The sequence below is a fragment of the Hemiscyllium ocellatum genome, chromosome 9 (assembly GCF_020745735.1).
Source record: "Hemiscyllium ocellatum isolate sHemOce1 chromosome 9, sHemOce1.pat.X.cur, whole genome shotgun sequence".
NCBI lineage: Eukaryota > Metazoa > Chordata > Chondrichthyes > Orectolobiformes > Hemiscylliidae > Hemiscyllium > Hemiscyllium ocellatum.
Window position 1 is genome coordinate 107,830,405 of NC_083409.1, and position 25,694 is coordinate 107,856,098.

The 25,694-nt window shown below is 45.3% G+C and overlaps 1 protein-coding gene across 2 annotated transcripts in view; it reads left to right on the top strand.

Annotated features, from left to right (window-relative positions):
* adgrl2a (adhesion G protein-coupled receptor L2a) overlaps positions 1 to 25,694 on the top strand; it is an 807,643-nt gene that overhangs the window by 261,622 nt on the left and 520,327 nt on the right. The window lies entirely within an intron of this gene.

The window sequence follows — 25,694 nt, forward strand, 5'->3', positions numbered from 1 at the left end:
TAATTTTGTGAACCTCTATAAGGTCACCCCTCAGCCCCAGCCTGTTCAGCCTCTCCCTGTAGCTCAAATCCTCCAACCCTGAAAACATCCTTGTAAATCTTTTCTGAACCCTTTGAAATTTCACATCTTTCCAATAGGAAGGAGACCAGAACTGCATGCAATATTCCAACAGTAACCTAACCAATGTCCTGTACAGCCCCAACATGACCTCCCAACCCCTGTACTCAATACTCTGACCAACAAAGGGAAGCATACCAACGGCTTCTTCACTATCCTATCTACCTGCAACTCCACTTTCAAGGAGCTATGAACCTGCGCTCCAAGGTCTCTTTGTTCAGCAACACTCCCTAGGACGTTACCATTAAGTATATAAGTGCTGCTAAGATTTGCTTTCCCAAAATGCAGCACCTCACATTTATCTGAATTAAACTCCATCTGCCACTTCTCAGCACATTGGTCCATTTGGTCCAGATCCTGTTGTAATCTGTGGTAGCTTTCTTTGCTGTCCACTACGCTTCCAATTTTGGTGTCATCTGCAAACTTACTAACTATACTTCTTACACTCGCATCCAAATCATTTATGTAAATGACAAAAAGTAGAGGACCTAGCACCGATCCTTGTGGCACACTACTGGTCACAGGCCTCCAGTCTGAAAAACAACCCTCCACCACCACCCTCTGTCTTCTACCTTTGAGCCAGTTCTGTATCCAAATGGCTAGTTCTCCCTGTATTCCATGAGATCTAACCTTGATAATCAGCCTCCCATGGGTAATCTTGTCGGACGCCTTACTGAAGTCCATATAGATCACATATACTGCTCTGCCCTCATCAATCTTCTTTGTTACTTCTTCGGAAAACTCAATCAAGTTTGTGAGACATGATTTCCCACACACAAAGCCATGGTGACTATCCCTAATCTGTCCTTCCCTTTCCAAATACATGTGCATCCTGTCCCTCAGCATTCCCTCCAACAACTTGCCCACCACCGATGTCAGACTCACCGGTCTATATTTCCCTGGCTTGTCTTTACCGCCCTTCTTAAACAGTGGCACCACGTTTGACAACCTCCAGTCTTCCGGCACCTCACCTGTGACTATCGATGATACCAATATCTCAGCAAGAGGCCCAGCAATCATTCTCTAGCTTCCCTCAGAGTTCTCGGGTACACCTGATCAGGTCCTGGGGATTTATCCACCTTTAACCATTTCAAGGCATCCAGCACCTTCTCCTCTGTAATTTGGACATTTTGCAAGATGTCACCATCTATTTCCCTACAGTCTATGTACTGATGCAAAATATTCATTTAGTATCTCCCCCATTTTCTGTGACTCCACACAAAGGCCGCCTTGCTGACCTTTGAGGGGCCCTATTCTGACCCTAGTTACCCTTTTGTCCTTAATATATTTGTAAAAACACTTTGGATTCTCCTTAATTCTATTTGCCAACACTATCTCATGTCCCCATTTTTTCCTCCCAATTTCCCTCTTAAGTATGCTCCTACTTCCTTAATACTCTTCTAAGGAGTCACTCGATCGATCCTGTCTGTACCTGACATATTCTTCCTTCGTTTTCTGAACCAAACCCCCAGTTTCTTTAGTCATCCAGCATTCCCTATACCTACCGGCCTTCCCTTTTACCCTGACAGGAATATACTTTCTCTGGATTCTTGTTACTGATTCTTGATACTGCATGATTCAGTGATGGTGACACCATTGAATGTCAAGCGACAGTGGTTATATTGTCTCTTATTGGTGATGGTCATAGCCTGGCTTTTGTGAGGCGCGAATGTTACCTACCACTTGTCAGCCCAATGTGTCAACCTCTTCAAAGGGCAACGCCTTCACTGCTGCTGATAGGTGAGACTAGATTGGGTTGGGATAGCTGGTCGGCATGGACAGGTTAGACCGAAGGGCCTGTTTCTGTGCTGTACATCTCTATGACTATAACTCTAATGCAAGTTGAATTCATATTCAGATCTAGCAACTCTCTTCCAATCATTAGTAAGAGTTAGATATTGTTCTTAGGTCTAAAGGGATCAAAGAGTATACAGAGAAAGCAGGAACAGGGAACTGAGTTGGATGTTCAGCCACAATTCATGTAGAATGGTGGAGCAGGCTCAATGGGCCGAATGGCCTTCTTCTGTTCCTGTTTTCTATGTTTTGACATTCAAAATGCGTTCCCTCCATTTCCTTATGTGTTTCTTGCGATTGCTTTGAAAAAGTTAGTCACACTCGGACTTACCTTCCTTGCTGAAAACGTGTGGTTTCAAATACCACTGTTATATTTACATCTGAGTCAGAGATTGACACTGAGATATATTTCACTGGTTGTGGCATTTCACAAATTGAACAGAGTCCCTGTGTGAAAGCACCAGTAAGTTCCCCTCTGAGCCACTCACCATTCTGAGTTGGAAATATATCACAGTTCCTTCACTGTTGTTGGGTCAAAATCCTGGAATTCCCTGCTCTAGGGTATTATGGGTCTACCTACAGCACATGGACTGCAGCGATTCAAGAAGGCAGTTTACTACCACCTTCTCAAAGGGCATCTGGCAATAGATAAAGGCCTAGCCAATGACACTCTTATCTCATGAGTGAATAATCATAGAATCCCTACAGTGTGGAAATAGGCCCTCCCAAGAGTAACCCACCCAGACCCATTCCCCTACCATTATGAGCCTACATTTGCCCCTGACCTATACATCCCTGGACACTATGGGCAATTTAACATGGCCAATTCACCCAACCTGCACATCTTTGGGTTGTGGGAGGAAACCCATTCAGACACGGGGCGAGTGTACAGACTCCACACAGGCAGTTGACCGCGGCTGGATTCAAACCCAAATCCCTGGCGCTGTGAGACAGCAGTGCTAACCACTAAGCCATCGTGCCACCCTAAATAATGAAAAATTAGAAGCCGTTTCTGGGGAAACGGTCCCAGACAGACTCACAATACTGGGCAATTAGGAATTATGAGTTGGAGAAGGATTGAGGATTTGCCTGCTGCCTCCCTCGGCATCACAGTAACGGAGTTGTTGAATAAAGTGATCAATCTTCATCAATTAGTCCACAATATCTGGACATGAAAGATGGAAAGCTTTGGGAAACACAGGTCCAGGAGTTGTTTGTTCTTCCAAAACATGCAACCTTTGCCACATCTCATATCTCCAATTGCTCACATTCTGCATCCAAAAAAAAAGGTATTTTCTGAAATAAAGCTATCTCATTTGCATTTGAATGATAAACTGCCAACTTCTTCGAGCTAATGCTCCCTCAGGAGCTTGTTCCATAGATTGATCAGTGGCTCATTGAAATAATAATGTTTTTGTAAATTAGCTTTGAATTTTGTGTCCTTGGGTTCTGCTGTCTACATTAGTTAGCCTTCATTATCTGGTCTACTGGTAGTGTTCTTGTTTAAGATTATGCAGACTCTCAGTTTGCCTAATAGACCCAGCAGTCTGTATCCGCCGGAAATGCAATGGGTTCTGCCCTTAACCAGTGAGACATGGCAACACATTGATCAAGCTTCAGTCTGGGAAAGAGTCGTCAATCACCCTCCGTGATGGATGTACTGAATTATCTCTTGCCAATATAGTTGGCCCATTTACAGTTGTGCGTCTATCACGACCGCTGGTCTCAGTCAGGTTCACTCCTGGTCATGAATAATGCAGAGGGAAACCTGCCTAAGGAGACCACTTGATTTTCAATTTCTCAATAAATGGATCGGTTGGCGATGAACCTGTCTGGAGGAGACGGCCTGTCTATGAAGACGAGGTGAAGCCCCTCAGTCCCAGAAGTGGGCAATTTAGACAGCCCTCAGACTTAACCTACCTGCTCTGTCCAGACTTGGTGTCTGGTTGCAGACTTCAGATCAGTCCCAGTAACAAGCACAGGCATTGTACTTCGGAGAGACTAAAGGAACAATTTTCTGCCCCTTAAAAGCTTATTGGAAAATGAGGGTTAAATTTTCACCTGTATCTCAAGCTCTGATTTTTTTCATTCAATGACTTATGCTTGCCACTTGAGTAGTTTAGAGAAAAAGGTGTATGTGATCAGCAAAGTGAAGTATTCTGATTTGAATCTGTGGTAATATCACTATCAAACAGCCTCCCTGTGCACAATATCGCAGTCACATTGAATGTGTTCCATTGGGGTTTCTTTCACATGCTCTCTCTCTCTCTCTCTCTCTCTCTCTCTCACACACACACACACACACACACACACACACACACACACGTAGAAATTTGTTTTGTTCAGTGGATCAAAATGGACCAGCATATGTTTGGTCCCCAGCTATAAGTAGTCACTGATATTTAATTCTATACACAGCGACAGGATTGAATACTGTAACACCGCACATAACAGGCAGCCTGGCCTGATTGTATTGGCTTTGCACCATCGCTCAAGACAGATTTCTGACCCTTCCTCTCTCTTAGGCTCGTAGATATTTTACAGCACAGGAGAAGGCCATTCAGCCCATTTGTGCCTGCGGCAATCAACAAAGATCTAACGACACTAAAAGGCGACAAAGGTGGCTAGTTAGTTTTCCAATTGCAAGGTTAGGAAAGTTTTAGCTTCCAATTGTCCCAGATTTGGAGCCATCCAGAGCATCTGAAAGCTGCCCCCCGTCATTGCCTCTGACCGTCAGATCCATTTATCCCCCACAATACCAATGTTGCGAACAGAGTATCAAAATGATTACCCACTTGCTGTTGGGTTCTCTGAGGAATACACCTTGGATCTTGAGGGCCCAGAAGTAGAGGTGAGGCAATGGCTTAGTGGCATTATCGCTGGGCTGTTAATCCAGAGACTGTGGTGTTATTCTGGGGACCTGGGTTCAAATTTGGCCATGGAAACTGGTGGAATTTGAATTCAATACATATCTGTAACAGCGTGTGTAATGATTGGTTGTCAGAATAGCCCATCTGCTTCACTAATGTTCCTTAGAGAAGGAAATCTGCCATCCTTACTGGTCTGGCCTTTATGTGACTGACTCTTAACATTCAATGTGACTGGGCAATAAACACTGACCTGCTCAGAGACACCCTCATCCTGTGAATGAAAAAAGTCCATTTTACATCTTCTATGCAGGCGATGTCCATGTAGAGGCATCTGCGAACATACCCATCTGCCCTTGGTAGCACTAGCTCTTCTGTTGGGTTTACTTGACATTGCATCAGGATGTAGACAGAGTGGTTAAAAAAAGCATTGAGCATGCTTGCCTTCATTGCTCAGACCTTTGAGTTTAGCATTGAGACATTGTATTGAGGTTGTGTAGGACATAGGTGAGGCCTCTTCTATAGTACTGTGTCCAGTTCTAGTCTCTCTGTTACAGGAAGGATGTTATTAAATTGGAGAGGGTTCAGAAAGATTTACCAGGATGTTACTGGGAATGGAGTTATAAAGAGTGGCTGGATAGGTTGGGACTTTTTTCACTAGAGCATAGGACATTGAGAGGTGACCTTATAGAGGTTTATAAATCACAGGGGGAATAGATGAAGTGGATGGCAGGTGTCTTTTCCCTAGGGTGGGAGATTTCATGACTAGAAGGAATATTTTTAAGGTGAGAGGAGGAAGATTTAGAAAAGACATGAGGGGCAACTCTTTTACACAGAGAGTGGTTCATGTGTGGAAGAACTTCCACAGGAAGTGGTGGGTGCGGGTACAGTTACAACGTTTAAAAGACATTTGGATAAGTCTATGAATAGGAAAGATTTGGAGGGATGTGGGCCAAGTGCAGGCAAGTGGGACTAGTTTAGTTTGGGGACATGGTTGTTATGGACTGGTTGGACCGAAGGACCTGTTTTCATGCTCTATGACTTCATGGCTCAAAGATTGAGTGGGCAGTCCATGAAGGATAGCGAACTGAGGCCACTTCTACTGATGGGCTGAGGACCCCCAGCGGGGATCGACATTAGGGTCAGCGAAAAATGCAGCATTTTTCACTGAAGCCTGAGAAGTGACCTTATTGAAATATTTGAGATTCCAGAGAGGGCTTGACAGGTTGGATTCTGAGAGGATGTCTCTCCATATGGGGAGGCGAGAGCTAGGGGGCACAGTTCAAACATGTGCCTCCCAGTTAAGGTGGATGTGAGGATTGTTTTCCTTTCTTCGTAAGTCGCCAGTCTTGGGAAACGTCTTTCACAGTCAGTAGCGGAGCCAGGGGTTATTAACCATATCTCAGGGCTGTGTTCAACTAAGCTTCAATCGACATATCCGGTGAGGAATAAAGACGAGAAGCCACAATCAGATCAGAATGGCAGAGCAGGCTCGAGGGGGGCTGAATGGCCTACTTCTGTTCTTATCTTCTGATCTTATGATCACAGTTGCCTTCCCTCGGTAGGCTATCACCTTAATAAAGATAAAAGGCGTAAACAAAATAGAGTAATCCTGCTAACACTGACCTCTTACGTGAGGGCTTTTTAAAAGCATTTAGAAGCTATCCTGTTTGTGTTCGCTGGGGGAGAGAAGTAAGATTCTTTAACAATCAGGGGTTTGAGATCTACCATTACTCTTCTCGAGTCCCACTGTAAGTGGTTGGTTTCCGCAATAATATTCAGCTGATATCAAGCATTCACACCACAATCAAATTGCCAGTGCAAAATGGCTCATCTCATCAACCCATCTCTTATGATTATATATTTGTCAGTGGCTGCAATAGATCCACATTTCTATTCATTGCAAATCATTGAATGACTGTGTAAAAATAAGAATCATATTTAAGCTGCTTTAGAAAGCACAATTTCTTCTGTCCCAGTCTCAGCCTCTGTTTTAGGATCTAGTCCTCACCCAGCCTTGCCATGTCCAGAACCAGATGGCTCGCTGGATAGTGATTGAGAGCATAAACTCCTCACTCCGTCCCCTCATATTTTTTCCTGTTGCTGAATTGGACTCTTGGGACCTGTTTGTGACTGATATGCTGCTCCCTGCACCTGGGAACGGGGACTAAAGTAACAACTTGCATTGATATAGCACCTTTTAACCCAAGGAAAACAATTCCAGACACTTATCGGACAAACACAGAACAGTGCAATGCAGGAACAGGTTCTTCAGCCCACAATGTTGTGCTGAATATGACGCCAAATTAAATTAATTCCTTCTGCCTGCCCTTGGTACATATCCCTGTATTCCTTGCATATTCATGCACTTATCTATAAGTCCCTTAAACTGCCCTATCGTATCTGCCTCCACCACCACTCCTGGCAGCAGTTTCAGGCACCCACCACTCTCTGGGTAAAAGATCTTGCCCCTCACATCTTATTTGAACATGCTCCCTCTCACCGTGAATGCATACCCCCTAGTATTAGACATTTCAACTCTGGTATTGTTGATTCCCGACCAGATTTTAAGGAGATATTGAGAAAGATGACTAAAAGCTTGGCCAAATATGTGTGTCTTAAGCAGGAGGGAAGTAGCAATAGGAGGGAGGATGTAGGTAAGAAACTTCAAAGCTCAAGGTGCTGGTAGCTGGGAGGCAACAACAGGATAGAATTGGAGGAAGGCAGAGGTCTTAAAAGATGATATGTTCAGAAAAGGCTGGATACCCCCTGAGGCAAGAGTTCTGGAGGGCTCCAAACACTGGAATGAGAAATTCAAAATTAAGGTGTTGGGAATCTTGTCTAATTTATTAGAAATTGTCAATGAAGTCTCAGACAGAGTGGATCGAGGGAAGCCAGTAAATCCGTTGTATTTGGATTTCTAGAAGGCATTCAATAAGGTACAATACAAAAGCTTAAGTTGTATGACAAGAGCCCGTGGTGTTGGAGGTAGCCTATTGGCATGGCTAGAGAATTTGCTCATAGGTAGGAAATAGCAACTGGGGAGAAGGGATTCTTTTTCAGGTGGGCAACCTGTGACCAATGGGGTTCCACAGGGCTCAGTGCTGGGACCACAAATGTTTACAATATAAATTCATGATTTGAAGGAAGGAAGTAAATGCACTGTCACCAAATTTGCAAATAACACAAAAATAGGAGGAATGGAGGTGGCAAGAGGGATACAGATAGTTTACAGAGAGATATTCATAGGTGAAGTAAGTGAGCAAAAAGTGGGCAAATGGAGTATCATATGAGAAAATGACATTTGGGGAAGATAGGCTAATGAATAATCCTTCCGAATGATTGAGTTGACCATGCAATAAGGCTATGTCATTCAGTCAGGACCTCCAACTGCAGAATGTCCATTTTCTTAGTTTTTCATCTACCAATCTTTGTCAATCCACATATGACCTGGTCTGTGTGGCAAAATGCAGCACACCTTCCATTGTGGATAGAGTTGTCTGGTGGCTGAGTCTCACAACTCCTTTCACCCTTTAATAGTACAGGTTCACCCCATGATGAGCTCAGACAATAAACAGCCACTTTTGTAGAATCATAGAAGAGGCCCTTTGGCCCATCAAGTCCACTATCTACACAAGTTCCACCTCCCTGCCCCATTCAACCTTGGCAGTGGAACTGGAAGTTTGCCCTTTGATGAATTTATGTAATGAGTATCTGAGCTATCAAAGGATGTGACAAAATGAAAAACGAGACAATCCTTTGAGAAGTGTTGAGTTCTAAACCATCCCACTATTTATTTTACTCTAGTGTTGAATTTATTTATGGAAGGAAGTCTATAATGACCTTTAAATGTATTCATCTTTCTCTTTGATTTATTGTGAGGCACATAAATATTGATGATGTTATTGACAGGAATTATCAATATGTTGTACAGAGGACCAGATGTTGAGTCTTTTCCCATAGTGAGAGGTCGTGCTTTTGTTGGGTCAGTGGTGATTGGGTGGGAAGGGCAGGAGGAGTGCGTAAGGAGGGCTTCAGGACCCGAAATCTCCTGTACATCCAGCTGCTGAAGTCAGGGCCATTTCTGCTTTCAGGCTCCACATTCTGACCCCTGAATAAGCCACGACATGTCTCTCCATTTTGTAACCACTACCATTGACTTAAAGAAGTATTGGTTTGAAAGGGAATTGAAAGATCTGCATTTATATAGCACCTTGCACTACTTGGAGGGGTGAGGGTGTCTCAAAGTGTTTCACAGTCACTTTTTGAAGTGTAGGCACTGTTGAAATCTGGTAAACATCACAGACAATTATGCACAGCAACTCCCATGAATAGCAACATAATAATGGTCAGATCACTTGCTTTAACACTCTTGGTCAGGGGATGTGATGGTCGGGTTGGTTGGAGAATACTCTTCATCTAAATAGCATTGACATATGCATTACAGCCATCTGAGGAAGCAGGCAGAGTTTTCAATCATCCTCCCATCTCAGGAGGTGGAGGATTCTGGACAGAGGTGATGGTGCAATGGTAAGGTCCATTCTGTAGTAACGTTGTAGTCCTGCAGAAATGTTGTGGAAACATGGATTCAAAAACCATCTTAATCGAGAGTGAAATTTGAATACAGCAAAATTCAAAGAGCTGATGACCATGGGCAAAATTTGATAGTTTGTTTCAGCTAAGTTGTATTGGTTTTTGTTTAACGGGATATTAATACTGGGTGATGAGGCAATCATTAATGCAGTAACATTGTGGCCTTGACAATGGGAAGTGGGAGGGGAGAGATGGATTCAGTTGTTGGTAGTTGCAAAAGCAGATTCTCTGGGATGATTGTTGACCAATTTGTTGACCTGTGAAAGGTTCCCCAAGAAATGTTGAATTCTGGTGTACATGCACAGAATCATAGATTTACTACAGGATAAAAGCAGGTCATTCAGCCCATCGAGTTCACACTAGCTCCCCAAAGAGCATCCCAACGAGACCCAGCCCCCTACTCTATTCCCATTATCTTGGTTAACCCACCCAGCCTGGACAACTTCCCACGGCCAGTCCACCTAACCTGCACATCTTTGGACTGTGGGAGGAAACCCACACCGACACAGGGAGAACATGAAACCCCACACAGACAGTTACCCAAGGCTGGAATCGAACCCAGGTCCCTGTCACTGTGAGGGAGCAGTGGTAACCACTGAGTCATGGTACTGCGCACTAACGTCTTTCTCTAACTATCTTACCCCATCCCTTTTCCTGAGCAACAGATGATCTGGCCTGACCTATCACATGACCAATCTGGAAAATGCTGCCTGAAGAGGTGATGGAAGAAACTCTAGCAGAAATTTTCTGAACGTAATGAAATGAATGCTTGAAGATAAATAATCTATAGAAGGAGAATGGGACTGACTTTTTTTGAAGAGTTAACACAGACACGAAGGGCTGAATGATCTAGTTTTAGTGGGTTTTTTTCAATCACTTGATTACTTGGTTCTTTGGTGACAAAGGTTGCTTCTCAAAGGGTCGTGAATCTGTGGAATTTTAAGAACCCAGAGCGAGGTGGACACCAGAACACTGAGTAAGTTTAAGGAGAGATGGACAGATATTTAATTAGGTTCTGGATTAGTGGTGCTGGAAGAGCACAGCAGTTCAGGCAGCATCCGAGGAGCAGTAAAATTGACATTTTGGGTAAAAGCCCTTCATCAGGAATAAAGGCAGAGAGCCTTTAGTTAGATCCAGGTTGGAGTGTTACAAAGAGTGGGTGAGAAAATGGAGTTAAGGCCAAGGTGGGGTGAGGGCAGCACGGTGGCTCAGTGGTTAGCACTGCTCCCTCACAGCACCAGGGACCGGGTTTAATTCCAACCAAGGGTGACTGTCTATGTGGAATTTGCACATCCTCCCCTGCGTCTGCGTGGGTTTCCTCCAGATGTTCCGGTCTCCTCCCAAAGTCCAAAGGTACACAGATCAGGTGGATTGGCCATGCTAAATTGCCTGTACTGTCCAGGGATGTGCAGGCTCGGTGTGTTAGCCAGGGGCAACGCAAAAATTTGAGATAGAGTAGGGGGCTGGGTTACCTTACTTTTTGTATAACCATTCAGATGCCTTTTAAATGTTGCAGTTGTACCAGCCTTCACCACTTTCTCTGGCAGCTCATTCCATTCACATACTACCCTCTGCGGGAAAAATGTTGCCCCTGAGGTCCCTTTTAAATCTTTCCCCTCTCGCCCTAAACCTATGCCCTCTAGTTCTGGACTTCCCCATCCCAGGGAAAGGCCTTGTCTATTTACCTCATCCATGTCCCTCATGATTTTATAAACCTCTGTAAAGTCACCCCTCAGCCTCTGACGCTCCAGGGAAAACAGTCCCAGCCAATTGGAAAGGGTTTGTGTGGGAACAAATGGGCTAATGGGCTGAGAAGTGGCAGATGGAGTTTAATTCAGATAAATGCGAGGTGCTGCAAATCTTAGCAGGACTTAGACACTTAATGGTAAGGTCCTAGGGAATGTTGCTGAACAAAGAGACCTTGGAGTGCAGGTTCATAGCTCCTTGAAAGTAGAGTCGCAGGTAGATAGGATAGTGAAGAAGGCGTTTGGTATGCTTTCCTTTATAGGTCAGAGTATTGAGTACAGTAGTTGGGAGGTCATGTTGTGGCCATACAGGACATTGGTTAGGCCACTGTTGGAATATTGCGTGCAATTTAGGTTGCCTTCCTATCGGAAAGATGTAGTGAAACTTGAAAGGGTTCAGAAAAGATTTACAAGGATGTTGCCAGGGTTGGAGGATTTGAGCTATAGGGAGAGGCTGAACAGGCTGGGAGCATTGGAGACTGAGGGGTGACCTTATAAAGGTTTACAAAATTATGAGGGGCATGGATAGGGTAAATAAGCAAAGTCTTTTCCCTGGGGTCGGGGAGTCCAGAACTAGAGGGCATAGGTTTAGGATGAGAGGGGAAAGATATGAAAGAGACCTACGGGGCAACGTTTTCACACAGAGGGTGGTACATGTATGGAGTGAGCTGCCAGAGGAAGTGGTGGAGACTGGTACAATTGCAACATTTAAGAGGCATTTGGATGGGTATATGAATAGGAAGGGTTTGGAGGGATATGGGCCGGATGCTGGCAGGTGGGACTCGATTGGGTTGGGATATCTGGTCGGCATGGACGGGTTGGACCGAAGGGTCTATTTTCATCTCTATGACTCAATGAACATTCTATTCTGTTGACCTTCCATGCACATCCATGTAATCAACTCCTTGTGTTTTTAACTGTCCGTCACTGTGAGTCATGTGAGTTTGTTGTGCGTATTTTGGGGAAATTTTAGTCCCATGTAGATTGGCACCTGCCAGGGGCTCTCTCACATTTGACTGATCTATAAAGGGTCAGGAGTAATAAAGTGAAAAGAATTAATGAGAACGTATAATACCAAGAATGAGGGATTTTAGATACAAGGCAAGATGAGAGAATTGGGCTTATTCTTCATGGAGCAGAGTGGGTTAAGAGGTCAATTTGTTAAGATGTTCAAAATTATGAATAATTTTGACAGGGTAAAGAAGGATGTTCTGTTTCCACTAGTGAGTATCTCGGGATCACAATTTCAACAAGAGAGCTCGGAGTGAGATGAGGAGAAACTTCTTTACTCAGAGACGTGTTAGGATTTGGAATGTGCTGCCTGGGTGGGTGGTGGGGGTGGATTCCATTGGAGGTTTAATAGCCAGCCGGCTATATATTTGAAAGGGATGAATTTAGAGGGCTACGGAGAATGGGACTAGCTGGCTGGCTCTTTTGGTTTGATTTGATTTATTTATTGTCATGTGGATATTTTAAAAGATACAGTGAAAAGTGTTGTGCAGTGACGCCACTCTCTGGCACCATATTAAAGCACAGAATAAAAAAACAAAGCATAGAGTATAAGGGCACAAAAAGAAAGAAGAAATGTTCAATTTTACATTCCTTCTCTTTTAGTGCAGCACTATGAGCCTGGTCCGTGGGCCTGGTGATCGGGCACAAGGCCCCTTTGTCGCCCTTTCACCGCAGGATTGAAACTCGCCACTTTTTGGTGCCATCTCCCCTCCACCGATGACCTCGCCACTATGAGTCCTCGTTGGATCTTGTCAATGCGGGCACCACCGATATGGCCAGGTACCACACCTGCCCAAACTCAATTTTTCCGCCATGGTGAAGCCTTTATGGGCCCACCTTGCCGATGCAGCCCGACCTCAAGTTGGGCCCAAATCCACCTCCACAAATCTGCACTGGACGCAGACGCCCTGGGAACCCAAACTCACCTTTGGGAGCTGGCACAGACACAATGGGCTGAATGGCCTGCTTCTACACTGTAAAATTCTCTGATTCTAAGAGAGAAACATAGAAGATAGGAACAGGAGGAGGCCATTCGGCCCCTTGAGCCTGCTGTGCCATCACAGTCATGTCTGATTGTCCAACTCAATAGCCTCACCCTGCTTTGATCCCATTCGCCCCACGTGCTATATCTAGCCCGCTCTTGAATACATTCAATATTTTGGCGTCAATTCCTTGCTGTGGTAATGAATCCCACAGGCTCACCCTCTGTGGGTGAAGAAATGTCTCTTCAACTCCATCCTAAATGGTCCACCCTCAATCCTCAAACTGTGACCCCTGGTTCTGAACACACCCACCACATCCCTGCACCTACCCTGTCTAATCATGGGGTTATGGATAGGGTGGATAGTCAAGGTCTTTTCCTGAGGGTAGGGGAGCCCACATCTAGATGGCACTGGTTCAAGTTGAGAGGGGAAAATTTAAAAAAGGTCCTAAGGAGCAACATTTTTATGCAGAGGGTGGTGGGGGTATGGAAGGAGCTGCCTGAGGATGTTGGAGAGGGCTGGTACAATTACAGCATTTAAAAGGCATTTGGGTAGGTAAATGAACAGGAAAGGTTTAAAGGGGTATGGGCCAAATGTCAGCAAATGGGAATTGTTAAGTTTGGGGGAATCTGGTTGGTATGGATGAGTTGAACCGAAGGGTCTGTTTCTCTGCTGTATATCTCTATGACTCGATGACTAAAATCAGAGAGGGAGAGGTGATGGTGGTAGGAGTGGGTGTGTTGGGGGAGCTGGGTGGGGTTAGAGGGTTGGTGAGGGGAGTGGGCGTGGTGACTTTGTGATGGTTTACCAAACGTAATGGCAATAAGGGCACTGTGAGTATTAATTAAGAAGTCATGTCACCCCTGCCCTGCAAATGATCCCACGCGGCGATGACTTCAGCCAGAGTTAGTCATTCATAGGCCAAGGTAATCAAGGTTTTGTTGTTTAAAGTTGCCTTTCACCCTGCAATGACCTTTAACAATAACCCTGACAGAAATTAGTTGCAATAAGTTAATTAAATTTGTATTTTTAGCAATTGAGGGCAAGAATATTCAGAGTCTGGCTCCAAAGGTTAATTCCTGTTCCCGCTTGGTCACACTCATTTTGATTCAGGATGAGCTGAGCTGAATGAGTTTCTCAAAGGAGTTCATGGGGGAGGGCAACACACAGGGAGAGAGAGAAAAATCAGTTCAGGCTGCTGGTGTTAAATTACTCACCTCACACATGTCCTGGCTTTTCTCATTTGTGACTGCAATCTGGATAGCAGGATACAGCATTAGCTCCTACCCAGTGATACAAGTTATACCTTCTCTTTAAAAGAGAGACTTGCATTTCTATAGCACCCCAAGATGCCCCGAGGCTTTTTCAACATTAATGAAGCACTTTGAGGAGCAGTCAATCGGGTTGTAATGCAGCAAACATGACAGCCAATTTGTGCACAACAAGCTCTGTCAAGTAGCGATAATGTCAAGGTATTAGAATTAACAATTTCACAGTTTCTTCTTATGCCAAGAGATCCTTTACATTTGCCTGCATGCACACATTCAGTACTGACCCTCTGGCAGTGCAGCACTCCCTCAGGACTGAAACTCCAACAGTGTGGTACTCACTGGGTACTGACCCTCCAAAAGTGCAGCACTCCCTTAGTACTAACCCTCAACAATGTGACACTCTTTCAGAACTGACCCTCCAACAGTGTGCCACTCCCTCAGTACTGACCCTCCATAGTGCGGTACTCTCTCAGTACTGAACCTCAGACAGTGCGGCACTCCCTCAGTACTGAACTTTCGAAAATGTGGCAGTCCCTCAGTACTGACTCTCCAATAGTGTGGGACTCTGTCAGAAGGTCAATACTGACAATGTGCCACTCCCTCAGTATAGTGCGGTATTTCCTCAGTACTGACCCTCAGACAGTGTGGCACTCCCTCAGTACTGACCGTCCGACAGTGTGGCACTCCCTCAGCACTCACCCTCCAATAGTGCTGCACCACCACAGTACTGACCCTCCAACAGTGCCCACTCCCTTCGTACTGACCCTCCGAAGTGCGGCACTTCCTCAGTACTGATGCCCCCAACAGTGCTGCACTCCCTCAGTACTGCCCTCCAGCAGTGCTGCACCACCACAGTAGTTACCCTCCGACAGTGCCCACTCCCTTAGTACTGACCCTCCGAAGTGCGGCACTTCCTCAGTACTGACACCCCCAACAGTGCTGCATTCCCTCAGTACTGCCCTCCAGCAGTGCTGCACCACCACAGTACTGACCCTCCAACAGTGCCCACTCCCTTAGTACTGACCCTCCGAAGTGCGACACTTCCTCAGTACTGACACCCCCAACAGTGTGACATTCCCTCAGTACTGATCCTTCGACAGTGCGGCATTCCCTCAGTATTGATCCTTTGACAGTGCGGCATTTCCTCAGTACTGACACTCTGTGCGACACTCCCCCAGTACTGACCCTCCGACAGTATGGCACTTCCTCAGTACTGAAGTGTGGCACTCCCTCAGCACTGACCTTTCAACAGAGCGGCACTACCTCAGTACTGACCCTCTGACAGTGCGGCACTCCCTCAGTACTGACCATCTGACAGTGCGGCACTACCTCAGTACTGACCCCCCGAAAGTGTGGCACTCTCTCAGCACTGACCCTCTGACAGTGCGGCACTCCCTCAGTACTGACCCTCCGACAGTGTGGCACTCTCTCAGCACTGACCCTCTGACAGTGCGGCACTCCCTCAGTATTGATCCTTCAACAGTGCGGCACTCCCTCAGCACTGACCTTCTGACAGTGCGGCACTCCCTCAGCACTGACCTTCTGACAGTGCGGCACTCCCTCAGTGCTGACCCTCCAACATGTGGCACTCCCTCAGCGCTGACCCTCTGACAGTGCGGCACTCCCTCAGTACCCTACGGGAATAGGTAAAAACAATAACTGCAGATGCTGGAAACCAGATTGTGGATTAGAGGTACTGGAAGAGCACAGCAGTTCAGGCAGCATCCGAGGAGCAGTAAAATCGACGTTTTGGGCAAAAGCCCTTCATCAGGAATAGTATTCCTTTTGCCCGAAACGTCGATTTTATTGCTCCTCAGATGCTGCCTGAACTGCTGTGCTCTTCCAGCACCACTAATCCAGAACCCTACGGGAATGTCAGCTTGGTCTTTTTATAGCCAAATTTCTGGAGCTTGACCTGATTCTCATAACCAGTGCTACCGACTGAGTGGCAACTGGCCTGTGGTAGTGTCTGATGCTGCAAAATGAATACCCCTGCCCTGCCATTTCCCCTTGTTCCTTTTCAAGGGAAAAACATATCAGCCTCAATTCGTTTATCAACCTCACGTTCTGTCATCAGCAGGCCTCTGCAACAGTGCTGGCAAGTGGCATTACAACGTTGGCCAGTTTGTCAATCAGTGCAGGCACAAAGAGCCATTGTTGAGGAGGAGGAATTGGTCACTCGGCCCTTTGATCCTGCTACACAATTCGATAAGGTCATGCTTGATCTGATTGTCAACTCCATACTGTCTCCTGCCTTCTAACCCGTATATGCCCTAAGAATATGTGCTTGTTGGAATATAGAAATTTTTAGAGGCGACCTTACTGAAATGAGAAGATTCTTAGAGGACATAATGGTGTCCATCTTTGGTGTTTCCCCTTATGGGAGATGCAGGATCAGAGGCAATGAAAGTCAAAAGTGAGGAAGGCATTTTTTCTCTCAAGAATTGTGAATCCATGGAATTCTTTGCAATTGATGGTTGTTGAGGCTGGGTTGTACGATATACTCAAGGTTGCGATTGAGAGATTTTTAATCAGTCAGGGAATCAAGGGTTATAAGGAAAAGGCAGGAAATTGGAGTTGAGAATTATTAGACCATTAATGGAGCAGACCCGATGGGCTGAGTGGCCTACTTCTGCTCCGAGGTCATAGGGTTTTATGTTGAGCTTTCAATGATTGTACTCCATTTTCATGCAGTAAATGATCTAAAAATTGACCACATGGTTGCTAGGAGGAGGCTGCAAGGAGATACAGGTGCAGGTGGAAGGAATACTGGCAAAGTATTCAATTCAGAGCAGCATGAAGTAATGGATTTGGGAAAGGCTGTTCAGGCAAAGAAGGACAAAATAAATGGTACAATACTGAGTAGCACAGAGTGATCTGATAGTGCCTGTCCACAGATCCCTGACAATGGCTGCTCAGGTAGATAGGTTGTCTTGGGGGTGTATGGTATACTTCTCTTTATTCGTTGAGAATTAAAAATCGCAAAACACCGGGTTGTAGTCCAGCAGGTTTATTTGGACGCACTACCTTTCAGAGTGCTGCTCCTTCCTGACAAGGTGATGAGGTCATGAGGAAGTGATGGTTGCGGGTACAGTTACAATGTTTAAAAGACATTGGGTTCAGTTCATGAATAAGAATTGTTTATATGGATAAGGGTCAAGCGCAGGGAGGTGGAACTAGTTTAGTTTGGGATTATGGTCGGCATGGACTGGTTGGACTGAAGGGTCTGTTTTCATGCTGTATTACTGTATGACTCTCTATGACTATGACTCTATGTCATAACATGATCAGAACCCCCTGATTACACTGGAGGGGAATAGCATGGAGTTTTGCAAGAATGTTGTCTGGATTGGACAATTCAGTTCATGAAGAAAGACTGGACAGGCTGAAGTTGTTTCTTAGAGATGGGGTTAAAGGGGAAGCTAGTTGAATTAGAACATAGAACATAGAACAATACAGCACAGAACATGCCCTTCTGCCCACGATGTTGTGCCGACCATTTGTCCTAGCTTAAGCACCTATCCATGTACCTATCCAATTGCCGCTTAAAGGTCACCAATGATTCTGACTCTACCACTCCCACAGGCAGCACATTCCATGCCCCCACCACTCTCTGGGTAAAGGACCTACCCCTGACATCCCCCCTATACCTTCCACCCTTCACCTTAAATTTATGTCCCCTTGTAACACTCTGCTGTACCCGGGGAAAATGTCTCTGACTCTCTACTCTATCTGTTCCCCTGATCATCTTATAAACCTCTATCAAGTCACCCCTCATCCTTCGGCATTCCAATGAGAAAAGGCCTAGCACTCTCAACCTATCCTCGTACGACCTATTCTCCATTCCAGGCAATATCCTGGTAAATCTCCTCTGCACCCTCTCCAAAGCTTCCACATCTTTCCTAAAGTGAGGCGACCAGAACTGCACACAGTACTCCAAATGTGGCCTTACCAAGGTCCTGTACAGCTGCAACATCACCTCACAACTCTTGAATTCAATCCCTCTGCTAATGAACGCTAATACACCATAGGCCTTCTTACAAGCTCTATCCACCTGAGTGGCAACTTTCAAAGAGCTATGAACATAGACCCCATGATCCCTCTGCTCCTCCACCTTACTAAGAACCCTACCATTAACCCTGTATTCCGCATTCTTATTTGTCCTTCCAAAATGGACAACCTCACACTTGACAGGGTTGAACTCCATCTGCCACTCCTCAGCCCAGCTCTGCATCATATCTAAGTCCCTTTGCAGCCGACAACAGCCCTCCTCACTGTCCACAACTCCACCAATCTTCGTATCATCTGCAAATTTACTGACCCACCCTTCAACTCCCTCTTCCAAGTCATTAATAAAAATTACATTAAGAACTGATCCCTGCGGAACTCCACTTGTAACCGGGCTGAATATTTACCATCTACCACCACTCTCTGACTTCGACCGGTTAGCCAGTTCTCTATCCAACTGGCCAAACTTCCCACTATCCCATGCCTCCTGACTTTCTGCATAAGCCTACCATGGGGAACCTTATCAAATGCCTTACTAAAATCCATGTACACTACATCCACTGCTCTACCCTCATCCACATGCTTGGTCACCTCCTCAAAGAATTCAATAAGGCTTGCAAGGCAAGACCTACCCCTCACAAGAATTGTACAAAGTTCTGAAGAGATGAGACATAATGAGAAGAAAGGCCCTTATCCCTTTGATTGTGGTGTCCATGAACAGGGGGCATATCTTCAGAAGAATGAGAGGAGACCTGATTAAAAGATATAAACAGGGCCAAACAGCATAGAAGCATAGAGGCTGTTTACCCTGGATGGGGCATGTAGAAACAGGGGACACAGTCTCAGGAGATAGGGGAGACCATTCAGCACAGAGATGAAGAAACATTCCCTCACTCAGAAGGTGCTCAACCTATAGATTGCTATGTGGAAACCAAGCCACTGAATATATTCAAGAAAAAGGATACATTTCAATTTTAAAGGCATCGGGGGTTTGAGGAGAAAACAGGAAAATGGCATTGGGATAGAACATCAGCCGTGATCTTATTGAATGGAGGAATCGGTTCAAAGGGATGAATAGTCCAGTTCTCCTCCGAGTTCCTATGTTTTTAAGTAAGAGGGATTTGATTTGATTTGAGTAATCATTGTCAAAAATACAGTGAAAACTGTTGTATTGTGTTTGCTAAGTATGCAAGTCATACTTACATAAGTACATCAGGGTAATAGAACAGAATGCAGAGTATAGTGTTATAGCTACAGAGAAGTTGCAGAGAAAGGTCAACTCTAAAAATATCAGAGGTCTATCCATAAGTCTGATCACAGCAAGGACGAAGCTGTTCTTGAATCAGTCGGTACGTGTTTTCAAACTTTGTACCTTCTGCCCTATGGAAGAAGGTGGAAGAGAGTATAACCAGGGTGGGAGGGATTTTTGATAATGTTGGCTGCTGTCCTGAGGCAGTAGAATGGACACAATGGATGGAAGATGGAAGGCTTGTTAGCATGATGGACTGGGCTACATTCACAACTCTGTAATTTCTTGTGGTCTTAGGCAGAGCAGTTGCCGTACCAAGTTGTGGTACATTTGGAATGGGTGCATTCTATGGTACATCCATAAAAATTGGGAAGAGTCATTGTGTACATGCTGAATTTCCTGAACCTTATAGGGAATAGAGTCATAGAGTCATAGTTGAGAGTGGGGCTGGGGGAGTGTTGCTCGAACTAAACAAGATATTAGTTTTGCAGCACTGCATGCACTGGTGTTAAGAGGGGTTATGGATAGATATGGAAGGTCTCTTTTCCCAAGGGTAGGAGATTTCAAGAATTGGAGCAAAGTTTTAAGGTGAGAGGAAAAAGATTTTAATAAAGACATGGGGGCAACTGATTTACACGGTGGGTGGTTCATATGTGGGATGAACTTCCAGAGGATGTACAGCACAGAAACAGACCCTTCAGTCCAACCCGTCCATGCCAACCAGATATCCCAAACTAATCTAGTCTCACCTGCAGGCACCCAGCCCATATCCCTCCAAACCCTTCCTATTCATATACTCTTCCAGATGCCTTTTAAATGTTGCAATTGTACCAGTCTCCACCACTTCCTCTGGCAGCCCATTCTACACATGCACCACCCTCTGCATGAAATTGTTGCCTCTTAGGTCTCTTTTATATCTTTCCCTTTTCACCCTAAAACTATGCCCTCTAGTTCTGGACTCCCCGACCCCAGGGAAAATACCTTGTCTATTTACCTTTTCCATGCCCCTCATGATTTTATAAACCTAAATAAGGTCACCCTCCAGCCTCTGACACTCCAGGGAAAACAGCCCCAGCCTGTTCAGCTCCCGATAGCTCAAATCCTCCAACCCTGGCAACATCCTTGTAAATCTTTTCTGAACCCTTTCAAGTTTCACAACATCCTTCAATAGGAAGGAGACCAGAATTGCAATATTCCAAAAGTGGCCGAACCAATGTCCTGTACAGCCGCAACATGACCTCCCAACTCCTGTACTCAATATTCTGACCAATAAAGGAAGGCATACCAAACGCCTTCTTCACTATCATATCTAACTGTGACTCTACTTTCAGGGAGCTATGAACCTGCACACAAAGGTCTCTTTGTTCAGCAACACTCCCTAGGACCTTACCATTAAGTGTATAAGTGCTGCTAAGATTTTCTTTCCCAAAATGCAACACCTCACATTTATCTAAATTAAACTCCATCTGCCATTCCTCAGCGCATTGGCTCATCGGGATCAACATCCCATTGTAATCTGAGGTAACCTTCTTCGCTGTCCACTGCACCTCCAATTTTGGTATAATCTGCAAACTTACTAATTATACGTCTTAAGCCCTCATCCAAATCATTTATGTAAATGATAAAAAGTCGTGGACCTAGCACTGATCCGTGTGGCACTCCACTGGTCACAGGCCTCCAGTCTGAAAAACAACCCTCCACCACCACCCTCTGTCTTCTACCTTTGAGCCAGTCTGAATAGAGGCATTGGTTTGCTTTCTTGCCTGGAAGAGATTTAGAGGTGATTTGAGGGGAAAGGGGAATAGAGAGAAATCCGTCTCTGCTTACTGGACGGGAGCTGATAGTTGTCATTCAGATCCTGGAGCAACAGTATGTTTCGTTTCTCTGTTAACACACAGCCATAGTTGGTGTACAGCACTCAACACTTCGTGTATATGTGGTACTAACGCAGTCTGAACCAAAAATCTAATTGCTCCAAAAGTGACCTTCCTCAGGGATGATTCCTTCTGATTGCAGGGTCTGCTATCAACTCTACCTCAGCCTAATCTGTCCCAGTAAACTGATGAGTTATGTACAGTTGCCAACTGCTGAAGGATGTTATTAAACTGCATTGTTTAATTTCACTTTCACGTTACGTCTGCTCCCTGTTTATTTGATTTCTCTTGCACGAGCCTGGTGGATATCTGTGTTTCCACTAACCCCTGATCTTTTTCAAGATTTATCTCTCAACCGACGGACCATCCTGATGTGTTCACTGACCCAGTCACCGGCCAATGATCATGCATTTGACAGCACAATCTGTGCTGAAGGGTCTTCACACCCCGTTCCCAGACTTTGAGCTTCATAATGTCCTTATTGGGAAGTCCTCAAGGCCCAAGATTTATTCAGACCTGAAGCTCCAGGGAGGTACAAGTAACCTATGGGTTTCTTGATGATAATTTGTCATCAGCACTCAGAGGCTGTGTTCTAATAAGGATCCATTGGGTTCAAAGTTAATTGCAATGCGGTAAAGGGCAGGGATTGAGGATGATCAGATCAGGAGATAGTGAGTACTGCAGATGCTGGAGAAATCAGAGTTGATAAAGTGTGACACTGGAAAAAGCACAGCAGGTCAGGCAGCATCTGAAGAATAAGACAGCCAATGTTTCGGGCTTAACCCTTCATTAGGACTGGACCCAATCCTGATGAAGTGCTTATGCTCGAAACATCAATGCTCTTGCTCATCAGATGCTGCCTGACCTGCTGTGCTTTTTCCAGCACCACACTTTATTGTGGATGATCAGATCAGCCATGATCTCATTGAATGATAGAGCAGACTCAATGGGCTGAATGGCCTACATCTGTTCCTACATTTTGCGGTCTTAAGGTTAGAGGTCAAACCAGGTATCTCCCATTGCTTCAAATGGCATGATGTTACCCACAAGATCTGAGGGTAATGTTGCACAGTTTGTTCTGGGTAAATTAATTTCACACTCTAACAAAGTCAGTATAACGTGACCTTGGTAATGGTAGCTCAAATGAGCAATTAACATACTGCAGCATTTTGAAACTCATTAATATTACTTTCTTTGAAAAATTGGACTGCAGCATCACTCAATGCACACCTCGGTACAGAGGGACCTTGATGGTCTTAGTCTCATGTGTTCTTTGAAATAGTAGCCATTGAATGAAAAGAAAGAAGGGACTTGCATTTACATAGCACATTTTGAGATGCTCCAAAGCATTTACAGCTCATGAGACTGACATTGAGCATCAACATTGCGAGGGACCTTTATTAATCTTTTCTTTGATAGGATGTGGGCGCTGACAATAGGGCCAACATTTGTTGCCTGTCCCTCATTGCCCTGATATCATAGAATCACTGAATCCCTACAGTGTGGAAACAGGCCTTTCAGCCCAACTAGTCCACAATGACCCCTCCAAAGAGCGATCCACCCAGACCAATTCCCCAACCTTTTACTGTACATTTCCCCGACTAATGCACCTAACCGACACATCCCTGAATATTGTGGGCAATTTAGCATGGCCAATTCACCCACGCTGCACATCTTTGGATTGTGGGAGGAAACCCATACAGACACAGGGAGAATGTGCAAACTCCACGCAGACAGTCGCCTGAGGGTGGAATCCAACCTTGGTCCTTGGTGCTGTGAGGCAGCAGTGCTAACCGCTGAGCCATATGTTGGACCCATTTACTGCACTTTGACCCTCACCCCTTCTCTTCCCTCTCACAACAGCAATAGAAGCCCCCTGGGCTTCACTTGCTACCCTACCAGCATCCACATCGGAAGGACCATTAGCCACCATTTTCCCCATCTCCAAAAGAATGCCATCGTTAGACACATATTCCCCTCCCTTCCCTTGTGAGCCTTTTTCAGGGACCCCCCCCCCCCCACCTATTCCCCCCAACCCCAGGACATGCTAGTCTACTACTCCCTAACACTTACCCATATCATAGCACCTTCCCCTAAAATCACAGAAGGTGTCACCGCTGCCCATTTGCTTCCTCTCTCCTCAGTATCCAAGGTCCCAGACACACCTTCCAGGGGAAGCAGTGAACTACCCACACTGAACTCAATCGCGTCTACGACATTCACTGCCTGCAATGTGGGAGGCCACTTGCAAACCACTTTGTGAAACACCTACATTCTGTCTGTGAAAATGACCCTCAGCTTCCTGTTGCTTGCCACTTTAACACCCCACCCAGTTCCCCGGCCAACATCTCTGTCTGGGGCTTGCTGCAGTGAACCAGCGGAGCTCAGCATAAGCTGGAGGAACAGCATCTCATCTTCCAGCTGGGCAGTCTTCAGGACTCAATATCGAGTTCAATAATTTGAGGACCTGAACACTTTCCATCATGTCCTTTACCCACACGCCAGGCCCTGTCATCAGGGGATGATTCCACAACCAATCCATTGTCAACTGCTAATGGTCCTCAGGCCAATTACTCATTTTCCCAGGCTGATCTTAACTCACTCCTTTGTCGGCCCAGTTGTTCTACTCTCTCTATCTAGGCTCTATCTCCACCAATTGTTTACTCCTCCCATCTTCAACACCACCAACACCCCCCCCAGATCTCCTCCTCAGCTTCAGGACACATGCTAACTTTCTCCTAGCGACAGTCAGCTCTGAAGAACAGTCACTGGACCTGAACATTGACTCTGCTTTCTCTCTCCACAGATGCTGCCAGACCTGCTGAGCTTCTCCAGCAATTTCTGTTTTTGTTTTTGATTTCTAACATTCGCTGGTCTTTGTATAATTTTTCCTAATTGCCCTAGGACTGAACAGTTTGCCAGACTATTTCAGAGAGCTGTCTGTTGCGATGAGTCTGGAGTCACAAGAAGGCCAGACTGGGCAAGGATGGCATATTTTCTTCCCAAAAGGGACAATCATGAATTAGATGGGATTTTTACAATTGATGATAGTTCATGGTCACTGTAACTGAGAGAAGCTTTCAATTCTTGAGTTGTTGATAGACTTTGAATTCCATTAGCTGCCTTGCACTGATTTGAACCTGCAACCCCCAAGTGTTCACAACCTGGGTGCCTAGATTGTTAGTCGAGAGTGTGGTGCTGAAAAAGTACAGCAAGTCAGGCAGCATCCTGAGGAGCAGGTGAATCGACGTTTCATGCTTATGAAGGGCTTATGCCCAAAACGTCAATTCCCCTGCTTCTTGGATGCTGCCTGGCTGACTGTGCTTTTCCAGCATAACATTTGCATCTGCAGTCTTCACTTTCTCCCTGTCTGGATTGTTAACTTGTCCACTGGAACTGGTGCTATCCCTGTATTTCACCAACAGTTGGACTGATTCCTGCTGTGCTCTCTTTGGAAATCCTTCCTCGGATCAGAACACAAGCCTTCTGTCTTGATCTCAGCTGTTGCCCAGTCTTGAGTGAAGGATCCCTGCAGTATTAACAAAGCTTGAAATCTGGTTGGTCAGTCTCTTAACTCTGTCGCTGAAGACTGATCAAGGATTTGATGGCTCATTTAAATGCCATATGTTCCTTTTACCTGGCCCACATCCAATAATCAATGCCTCAACAGCAGTGCAGGTCCATCACTGCCCTAGTGATAATGTGCACACTTACGTTAAACAGTAAAGCAGTCAGACATGGTGAAAAGTAAAAGTCATTTACTCTCTCAATCGATTATTTTCAGTATGTTTTCATCCACTATGTATATGTGTGTGTGTGTGTGTGTGTGTGTGTGTGTGTGTCTCCCTTCCTGTCTCATTCAGCCACTTTCTCTCACTCTCATGCAATGTGCTACACCCAGCTATTAACGCTATTGTTGCTGGATGATTTTACCAACATGTGTGCTGAGTTGTGAGAGTAAAGGAGGCTGTTTGGCCCCTCATGTCCATTCTATCACTCAAGTATTTTCCAGGATGGTGTCAAACTTCTTGAATGTCAGTGGGCGCAGTGCAGTGAGACCTGGCTCTCCTTGTACACCAGTTGCTGTGATGAAGACATTTTGTATCCAGGCCTTTATAATGAGAGGATTCAAGTGAAGCATCAGGGAGTCATAGAGCAAGGAAACAGACCCTTTGGTCTAAC